General features: G+C 40.1%; 1 pseudogene; it reads right to left on the minus strand.

Annotated features, from left to right (window-relative positions):
* Window positions 1–3,672: 3,672 nt before the first annotated feature.
* On the minus strand, window positions 3,673–5,490 carry LOC105500686 (annotated as a pseudogene).
* Window positions 5,491–11,039: the final 5,549 nt, after the last annotated feature.

Raw genomic sequence — 11,039 nt, forward strand, 5'->3', positions numbered from 1 at the left:
GTGTGGGGTGGTGGCCGAGGTTCTTTCGGTTTCGCTTGGCTAGCAAAAGGTGGCCTTGTTACATAAATAAAGTCCCTGTGGAGTCAAATCTTTTTTTTCTTTTGCTGGCTGGTTTTTTTTTTTTTTCTCCTCTCTTTTTTTTTTTTCCCCCAAGCTGTGGGAATTTAACCAATTCAGAGGCCTTACTCCTTTTAATTTGGAATGTTCCTTTGCATTTGATCAGGTCAGGTAGAGTTGGTCAAACCCAATGGGATAAAGACCGAAAAAACAAAAACAACAAAAAAACCAGAAACAAATCAACAACAACAACAACAACAATTAAGCAACACAAACGATGCTTGCACAATTTATATGACTACTGAACTCTTAATGGTAAGGAGAAATTAAGACCAGCTAGTTGTTAATCTTAACCTTTAGTTAACAAGGAGAATTTCCAAGACAAACCCTAGTTCAACTAACTAGGAATGGGGTCTAGGCTACAGATTGTTCTCTAGTATCCTAGAAGCAGGAAAACACTCAAACTTGCCTTCCCTGTTGGAAGCAAGCTGAAACTCCAGAAAGGAGTTGCCTGCTCTCCATTGTCATGGAAGCAGGCAAACTCACTTTTTCTTGCTGGAAGCGAGTAAAACTCCAGAAAAGGAGTTGTATAGCAAAATAAACCTTAGATCTCAATTAAATTTTGGGAGATCAGGGATTCTCTGGAAGGGAGAGCTCACAAGCCTCAAATCATCCTATTTGAGCAATAAAGATAGCCCAAGCTGGTACCAAGCATCGACAGGAAATTTATTAAAGGTCAGGGGGACCTCCACTGAGCCCCTTCCTGGTCACAAATTTGTAAACCAAAAAGTTCCTGAGACAAGTCTCAACCAATTCAGAAGTTTGTTTTGCCAAAGTTGAGGACATGCCCGGGAGACAGCTTTGTGCCTTTCTGCAAAGATGATTTTGAGGGCTTCAGTATTTAAAGGGGAAAAGCAGGCTGGAGGGGAAATTGGGAGGGTATGGTCACATTACTGAATCCACATGTTACAAGACAAAAGGAGCAGGTAGGGGAATAGCCAATTACGCATTTGTCTCATGCTCCCTAAATCTGTGCTGTACACAAGATAAGGTGAACATAGAGTGGAGATATTTGACTTTTATCTGTAGCTATCTACTTAGGAACAAAAGGAAAGGCAGTTGCTTGCATGACTCCACTTCCAGCTTCAGTTTTTCCTTTAGCATAGTGAATTGGAGTCCAGACCTTTTATTTTCCTTTCACACTCATAAGAGATGTCTAGTAACAAAAATGTGTTCTAGTTTATTATTTGAAATGCTATTTATTATTTATAATTAGGTGCAATAACCAAATAAGAATTGGACACTCTTTACTAATAGAACAGCTTTTAGATATATATCTGCTATGGCCACAGTTTTTTTTTTTTGTAAGATATATAGCTTTTGTTTCTTACAATAGTCCTTCTATGGGTCTTGATACAATTCCCAAACAATGGTGGAAATTATAAAGAAACAGGTGATATGACTATTACCTGTAAATCATGACCAGAAATATAATACAGACCTGCTTCATTTTGTTACACTTCATTGTGCCTCACAGATATTGTGGTTTCTTGTTTGTTTGTTTTAACACATTGAAGGTCTGTGGCAACTCTGTTGAGCAAGTCTATCAGCACTATTTTCCCAACAGTTTGTTCTTGCTTTGTGTCTCTGTGTGACACTGGTAATCCTCATAATATTTTAGACTTTGCATTATTATTGTATCTGTTATGGTTATCTATGATCAGTCATCTTTGATGTTACTATTGTTATTTTGGTGTACCACAAACCACATCTATAGAAAATAGCTAACTGAATTGATAGATGTATGTGTTCTGACTACTCTACTTTTCCCATCTCTCTCCCTCTCCTTGAGCCTCCCTATTTCCTAAGATACAATCATTAAAATTAGGCCTGTGAGTAACCCTACAATGACCTCTAAGTGTTCAGGTGATAGGAAAAGTCCCATGTCTCTCACTTAGAAATGATTAAGTTTCATGAGGAAGGCATGTTGAAACTAGGCTTCTTGTGCCAGACAGCCAAGTTGTGAATGCAAAGGAAAAGTTCTTGAAGGAAAGTATAGGTGCTACTTCATTGAACACATGAATGATAAGAAAGTGAAATGGCCTTATTGTTGATATGGAGAAAATTTTAGTGGTCTGGATAGAAGATGAAACCAGCTACAGCATTCTCTTAAGCCAAAGCCCTCACTCCAAGTCTATGAAGGATGAGGGAGGTGAGGAAGCTGCAGGAGAAAAGTTTGAAGCTAGCAGAGGTTGGTTCATGAGGTTTAGATAAAGAAGTCATCTCCCTAAAAATGCAAGATGAATCAGCAGGTGCTGATGTAGAAGCTGCAGCAAGTTATCCAGGATGTCTAGCTAAGCTCATTGATGAAGGTGGCTACACTAAACAGCATATATTCAGTGTAGACAAAAACAGCCTTCTGTTGCAAGAAGAAGCCATCTAGGACTTTGATAGCTAGAGAGAAGTCAATGCCTGACTTCAAAGCTTCAAAGGACAGACTGACTCTCTTGTTGGAGGTTAATGCAACTGGTCACTTTAAGCTGAGCCATTTGCAATTCCAAAAATCCTAGGTTCCTTAAGAATTATGTTAAATCTACCCTGCTTGTGCTCCATAAATGGAACAACAAAGCATGGATGTCAGCAGATCTGTATACAGCATGGTTTACTGAATATTTTGAGCCCACGACCTACTGCTCAGAAAAAGGTTCCTTTTAAAATTCTCATTGACAATGCACCTGGTTATTAAAGAGCTCTGATGGAGCTGTGCAAGGAAATTCATGTTTTCATGCCTGTGAACACAGCACCCATTCTGCAGCCCATGGATCAAAGGGTAATTTTGACTTTCAAGTCTTATTTTTTTAATTTATTTTTTAGTTCAATATGGTTTTATTTAAACGTGTACAGCTGAAGGGGGGGATCTGATCTTTTGTTAGGTGAAACCAATTTTCACAGTTCATATTTGGCCATTTTAGCTTTGTAGTGAATAATAACAGAAAAGGAAGTTTCTGTTCAAGATCCTCACTCCAGCACACTCAGCCAGGTGCCTGGCAAGATGACACATTTCCTGGTCTAAAGTTCACAGCCAGTCGTCTCACCCAAATGGAACACCAGTTCTCCTCCTGGCATACACACACACATACACATCTTATTTTTACTGCTCTACACAGGGCCCTGAGAATCCTTAATTTTAAAGTTGGGAAAAACGTGAAAGGATTCCTTAACTCATTGTCTGTGACAAATTCAGCTACCTTTTAACTCTTAACAATTGCAAGTATAAAATAACTTGAAATTTATGAGATGCTCCACTTAATGGAACAACTCAAATGCTAAAAAATTAGGTCAAGTAACATGCTTTCATATTTTAAAATGTTACTTAAAACTTATTGAGACAAGATAGTAGCAGCACATTCTTGGTATTATAAACTCCTACTGACGACTGCTACTTGATAGCCAAAAACATTGAAAAAAGAGAAGAAACCATACTGGTATACAACAATGTCTGCTGGGAATGTCATGTTTTACATTTTGTTAACTGAAATTAAACCTGACAAACCCAAAGATCTACAAAACTGACACTCACGTTATTTTAGATGATGAGGTAGGTTGTTTCCTATGCAGTAAAGTGAAGATAACAAAAAAATCCACACAACTTCCAAATCCTCTTAAATAAATTTCGGGTTGCAGTCACTTTCACAAACAAGACATTCATAAACTGTAAGGTAGAGAGGTTATACTCAGGCAGGTTCTGTACTTGATGTATTACTTGGAGATTCAATAATCAGTCTTGGGTCAATCAACTCTCTCCAAAATACAGTGATTTTGCTCTCCTGTGTCACAGAGTACTCCACTAACTCGGTTCCATTTTCATTGTGATAAACCAAATCAAATTTCCCAGGTTCTCTCAAGGCAGGTAAGGATGGTAGAATTTCTGTATCTACTTGCTGGGTCTTTGGATTAGGGCTTAATATTCTTCTGGATGTTAGTTCTAAAAGCTTAAATGCAATCTTTTCTCCAACTTGAGGGGCAGCTGCTTACAGTGGTAACAGACTATAGTCCTTCTTGTGTGTCTTTACCGGATTCTGGATAATAGATGAATTTGTTACCACGTCACTTAATTGCTGTTGCCTCTGGTTGTCAGTGCTTCTATTTCCAATACAGGAAACAGGATGCCCTCATCCTCGACCTCTCCCCCGCATGCCCCGTCCCCTAGCTCCCTTCCAAGAAAAAAGGTTCTCTCCTCTACCCCATCTTCTTCCTAAACTAGTGGGGAGAGACACACTAGGAGACGGACCAGGAGTCTGTCCGTCACCATTTGAGCCAGAATGCCTCCATCCAGCAGCACCTGCAGTATGTGATGACAACTCTGGTCCTGGACAACCTCTTCCTGCAAAAAGGCCTACTGCCTTTAAGAAACCAGCAGCACACTCCAGGGTGCTTGCTGACATCAAGCATTGGTCATCTGACTCTGAACTACAGTCTGAAATAGAAGATGTTCCAGAAGTCTTGTCCTTGCTGGGGGTAAGGCTAAAGCCAGATTTTATACCCAGTTTGTCTGCAGTTGTATTTTTGGTAGAGGGTCCTTCCTTTGATAGCTCAGTTGGTAATTTCTCTGAGGAATTCCTGGCCTCCAAAGTGACTTTGCTGGGACCATCACTGATAGATTCATCACAAGACTCAGGCTCCGAGAAGGAACTGGGACTCTTTTTTTGAGCAAACGCTTACACTACCTTTCCTTTTGGCTTTAACAGGCTGTTTCTAGCAGAACCTTTTGGAGAACTACATCTCTGAATGGCCCAGTCTTTTACTGCCTGTACTTCTGGAGACTTGGGATTCTTGGCCTTTTTTTTTTAATATTCACTTTTCTCTTTTTTCTTTGCTGATTTTCTTTTGGTCTCTTTGTTATCATCACCCGCTGTGCCACAGGTTGCTTTATTTTTTTCTTTTTTTTTTTTTTTTTTTGGCTGACAGTCTGATCTGTAACAGCTTTTGGTTCCAGATCCAAGACCTTCTCATTATTGTTATTGTTCTCTTGCCTCTCCCGATGCTTCTTTGAATATTTGTAATCTGGTTCGGTTTCTTCATCCTCTAACTGAAATGCCCGCTTCTTGCTTTTCTAAGTGATAAATTAGTGTCACCATTACTGATGATTACAGAATTCTCAGCAACTCCTCTCTCTTCTAATTTAACTCTGAGGCAGTTGTTGTCTCTCACCAGGCGCACGCTCTCCGCCCGGGGCAGGAGCCCCCGCTCAAGGTAGAGGCCTAGGAGGGCCCCAGAACTGCAGCTGAAGCGCTGGTGGATGAGACTAGTGAGATCTGTGACGACTCGTCAGCTGTTCAAATCGACCAGAAGCCAGAAGGCCGTACAGTGCGGGGTAGCTGGCGGTGGGTAATCAAATTGAAGCCTTAGCCTAACTGTTTCGGAGGCTGCCATCTTGCTCCGTGCTCAACGGAAGCCGACTTTCAAGTCTTATTGTTTAAGGAAGACATTTTATAAGACTATAGCTACCATAGATAGCGTCCATAGATAGCGTTTCATCTGAAGGATTTGGGACAAGTAAAGTGAAAACCTGAAAAGGATTCACCATTCTAGATGCCATTCAGAGTATTTGTGATTCACAGGAGGAGATCAAAGTCAACTTTGTAAGTACTTTGTAAGAAGTGGATTCCATGGATGGAATCTATGGAATGATTTTGAGGGGTCTAGGACATCAGCGGAAGAGGTCACTGCATATGTGGTAGAAATAGCAGGAAAACTAGAATCAGAAGTGGAGCCTGACAATGTGACTAAAGTGCTGCTGCAATCTCATGATAAAACTTGAACAAATGAGGAACTGCTTCTATGGATCGGTCAAAAAGTGCGTTTTTGAGGTGGAATTTACTCCTGTTGAAGATGCTGTGAACACTGTTGAAATAACAAAATATTTCAAGTATTCCATACACTTAAGTCAATAAAGCTGCCGCAGAGTACAAGATGATTGAGTCCAATTTTGAAAGAAGTTCTGTGGGTAAAAAGCTATAAAACATCATGGCATACTACAAGGAAAATGTCCACAAAAAGAAGGAATGGATGCGGCAAATTTCATTGTTGTCTCATTTAAGAAATTGCCAGATCCACTCCAGCCTTCATCAACCAGTACCCCCATCAGTCAGCAGCTATCAACATGGAGGTGATATTCTCCACCAGGAAAAAAACTGACTTGCTGAAGGCTCAGATTATTGTTAGCATTTTTTAGCAATATTTTAAAAGTTAAGGTCTGTACATGTTTTAGACATAATGCTACTGCACACCTAATACATTTCAGTATAAACATAACTTCCATATGAATTGTGAAACCAAAAAGTGTGTGTGACCTGCTATATTGTATTATTCTCTTTATTGCAGTGGTCTGTAACTGAACCTGCAGTATCTCTAAGGTACAGCTGTACCCTAATGCCAAGTTCCCCCATCTGCTAATCATTTAGTGCCTTATGAAGAAACAACTGTTTTTATCAGAAATTAGAATTTAACTTTGGTCAATATACAAGGCTGTTGATAAAGTAAGGCATACCCATGTATTTATTGACAGCTATGCAAACAATCTTAGCTTTTTTTTCATGTTTCTTTTTAGAGAGGCAGTTTTATTCTGCTGCATTGTTACTGTAATTTCAAACTTTATAATTTAAACCTGTTTTCCACATCTTCCCACATCCCTTTAAGTCTATAAATTTTATGTCCTTACCCAATTTCTCTGAAAAATGTTTTCCAGATGTAGCGATACTGTAAAATTAATGCCAACCCAAATGTTAATACGCCATTCATTTGAGAAACATATCTGAGAGTCTTCTGTGTGCTCGTGTGTCTAGAATCGGTGGGTTCTTGGTCTCATTGACTTCAAGAATGAAGCCGCGGACCCTTGCGGTGAGTGTTACAGTTCTCAAAGACTGTCCGGAGTTTTTTCCTTCTGATGTTCGGATGTGTCCGGAGTTTCTTCCTTCTGATGGGTTCATGGTCTCCGTGGCTTCAGGAGTAAAACTGCAGACCTTTGCGGTGAGTATTACAGCTCTTAAAGGCAGCGCGTCTGCAGTTATTCCTTCCTTAAATCTGGAGTTGTTCGTTCCTCTCGTTGGGCTCATGGTCTCTAGCTGGCTTCAGGAGTGAAGCTGCAGGCCTTCGCAGGGAGTGTTACAGCTCATAAAGACCACGCAGACCCAAAGTCTGAGCAGCAGTAAGATTTACTGCAAACAGCAAAAGAACAATGCTTCCCCACCATGGAAGGTAAAGCTAGGGGGTTTCCACTGCTGGCTCGCCCAGCCTGCTTTTATTCCCTTATCTGACCCCACCCACATCGTGCTGCTTTTACAGAGAGCTGATTGGTCCGTTTTACAGAAAGCTGATTGGTCCGTTTTGACATGCTGCTGACTTGTGCATTTACAAACCTTTAGCTAGACCCAGATTGCTGATTGGTGCGTTTACAATCCTTTAGCTAGACAGAAAAGTTCTCCGTGTCCCCACTAGATTAGCTAGACACAGAGTGCTGATTGGTGCTTTTACAAACCTTTAGCTAGACACAGAGCGCTGATTGGTGTGTTTACAAACCTTTAGCTAGACCCAGAGTGCTGATTGGTGCGTTTACAACCCTTTAACTAGACACAAAAGTTCTCCAAGTCTCTCCACCCAGCCCAGAAACCCAGCCAGCTTCATCTCTCACTCTTTGCCGGACCCAGCCCAGGCACTGTGGCAGCCCAGAGGGAGCTCATCCCCCCATCAAGCCCTGCAGGCGCCCGCTGGCCGCGGGGCCCACTGAGCCCGCGCCCACTTGGAACCGGCGTCGGTCAGAGAGCACCGCGTGCAGCCCTGGCTCCTGCCCGCGCCTCTTCCTCCACACCTCCCTGGGAGCAGAGGGAGCTGGCTCCTGCCTTGGCCAGCTCCAGAGAGGGGCCCCACAGCACAGCCTCAGGCTTAAGGGCTCATCAAATGCAGCCAGAGCCGGGAGCTATCGAGGGCTGCTGGCACGTTGTCACCTCTCACTAGGCATGTTCTAAGTGCACAGGAAACAATCAAGAACAAGACGGACAAGGTCTGATCTTGTGGGACCTTACATTCTGTTAATAGCGGGGAGACAGATTTTAACAATGAACATGTTAAAAAGGCACTTGCAAATAGTGCATGCCAAAGAAAATGAAAACACATAATAATAGAATGTGTTCCAAAAAGCTGCTTTGAGGTGGTGAATTTTTTTAGCTGAGTTGTGAATAATAAAAAAGAATGTGAATATGGATAGGATAGCATTCCACAAAGAGGAAACAAGTACAAATATGGCGCTGTGCAGAAAGAAATGAGCTTTCATTTTCAGGGAAAGAAAGATGGCTGGTATGATATGGAGTGGAGTGAGCACAGGAGAGCCTGAGAGAGCAGATCAAGAAGTAGACAGGGCCAGGTCGTGCCTATCTTTTTTTTTTCTTTTTTCCAGTATCTGTATGTGAGATAGGTTATGCCTATCTTGAAGGCCATGTTAGGAAGTTAGTATTTTATTCTAAGAACAAGATACCAGTGGAATATTTTTATATGACCTAACAACATATAAAATGAAAAGCACTTTTATTTGTGTGTGGAGAATGAACTTTAAGGGGAGAAAATGGAAAGTAAAGAAATAAACTGAAAGACTATTGAAATAATAGTACAGCTGAGAGACAATGGTGGCAAGAAGAGATGGAGAAGGAAGAGAAGTGGATGACCTTAGGATGTATTTTAAAGTTATAGCCAAGGAGTTGCTGGTGGATTAGATGTAGAGAGTGAGAGAAAAAAGGAATCAGGAGTGACTCTTGGTTTTTGATTTGAGCAATTGGGTGAACAATAATGCCATTTATGGAAATGGGAAAAACTGGGGAGAAAAGTTCTAGAGGGGGTGAAAATCAAGATTAGAGAATTCTATTGAAGAATACAGACTAGAGATTGCCCTATTAAGTTGGAGAGGCCCATTGTGGAGATTACTAAGAAGGAAGTAAACTCTGTGAGTCTGGAGCTTGTGGAGGAAGGCACTTTAGGGCCAGGGAAACTAATCTGGGAGTCATCAGCTTACAGGTAACCGTGCCAGTGGATGAAATTATGTGGGGAGTGAATGTAGACAGAGTTGTGAAAATTTTCACAGTTTACATCAAGTACGTATGGAAGTTGCTTAAGACTTTCAATTTAGAAACCTTTGCGGTACATTTGGGAAGGTTAAAAGAAAAAAGTGTCCATGAAATGCCTGAAAACCATGCCATCCCTTTCTGATGAATTTAAGCCTTGCAGTGCTTCTTCCAAGCCAAACATCCTCTGGCATGGTTTCCTCCTCCATGGGTCTAAAAGTTTTATGACAAAATAGAGAAATATATTTTTAATTAAGGGGATTAACCTCAGAGTGAGTGAGAACCTTCCTGCTTAGATTTGATGAATCTTTCTGGCATCTAGTAAGAGAAATTTTATCAAAAGGGAATGAGTATCAGTCTGTCTCGGACTATGTTTTACTTTTTTTCCTGTCACTTAGCTTTCTTGACTGATATGGTGCCGCTAAGTTTTAGGAGACCTTTGCATTAATCTGTTTCTCAGTAGGCTGTGCTGTGGGTATGTCTTACAAACAAGCAGCATAATTTGGCTACATACAAAGAGAATCCTTCTCTCAGGTTACTTTTCTGGATTGAGTGTGACTTAGGAATCCTTGCATGAAATGCTATTTATCTTCCTTCAAAGGTGAATATTTACTGGGAATGGGATTTTTCTTGTGCTAGAAAACACCCATCCTAGATTATCTTCAGTTCAAACTATTTAAAACAGTATTTCAGAAATTTAAAATATTTTAATATTTGAAAATATTTAAAATTCTGTCTAGAATGCTCTTGTAAGCCAGAAAAATTCTAGTGACAATGTTGAAAAATTCTAGTGACAATGTTAACATTTATCCTATGAGGCTAAATGTGACCTGTATGTTCCAGAATATTCAGGTGCAGCAGAGCTTGGAAATATGTAAATTAAAACGATTTCTTCCTGTATGTTTCAACTCCAAAGCTAGTTTTGATGCTTTAATTTCATGTATATTCTAACAGATTGCATGATATTTAGTCGTGTGTTGAATTTGTACAATGCATTATGCATTAGCTTTTAAAAAGTTTTCATACCTTTTATGTAGTGGCTTTATATCCAGTGATTAGGCAGGACAGCTGTTAAAATTCCTGCCACAGACAGAGCTAGTAATGTGCCTGGGCTGGAATCCAGAGTATTTTTCTATAAGATAAGGACCCTTAAGCAAACAACAAACATAACTACAATACCAGTGTCCACCCTTTAAAATTCCAATAATTTCCTAATATCATGAAACACCACCTAACATCCAGGAATCATAAAGATCCATTTTTGCAACTGTCTTTAAAATGTTTTTTTTTTTTTTTGGTTTGAATTAGTATCTAAATAAGGTCCAAATAGTATCTTCAGAGTGTCTGTTTTACTTTTGTCTTTAAATCCATGCAAAAAAATCTTGAAGTCTAGCTTACATAGTGTTTTAGTAAGATTATAGTATAATTGTTATATATTATCAAAGAATCTACTATGTCAAAAGAGTATTTTGGAGGAAAAAAATAAGGTAACTGTAGATCTGAAAAAGTTTTATCAGTCAACTTTTTTTGTCCAGCCCAGAGGTCTTTTATTTATTTCTTTTTTTTAACACCTATTATGCCATGAATTCATAGGGAATAGGTTCCAGCAGCTCAGGCTCCTTCTCATTGGTTCTCACAAAGCGTGCTTATCTGGGTGGAGCAGGCTGGCGCTTCAGTTGAACCCAGGTACCTTTCTCTTTGGCTTCTTTCTTTTCCTGATCATTTTCCTTCACACGTTTCAGGAAGCCATCTCGGCTCTTAGAGTGCTTGATGTGCTCAATACGCACATTAATTCTCTTGGCAAGAATCTTGCCCTTAACTTGTTTGTTTACAACAATGCCAACAGCATGCTGGGTAACATTGTAGACTCTT

Source organism: Colobus angolensis, unplaced genomic scaffold (assembly GCF_000951035.1).
Source record: "Colobus angolensis palliatus isolate OR3802 unplaced genomic scaffold, Cang.pa_1.0 Scaffold119, whole genome shotgun sequence".
In the NCBI taxonomy this organism is placed as follows: domain Eukaryota; kingdom Metazoa; phylum Chordata; class Mammalia; order Primates; family Cercopithecidae; genus Colobus; species Colobus angolensis.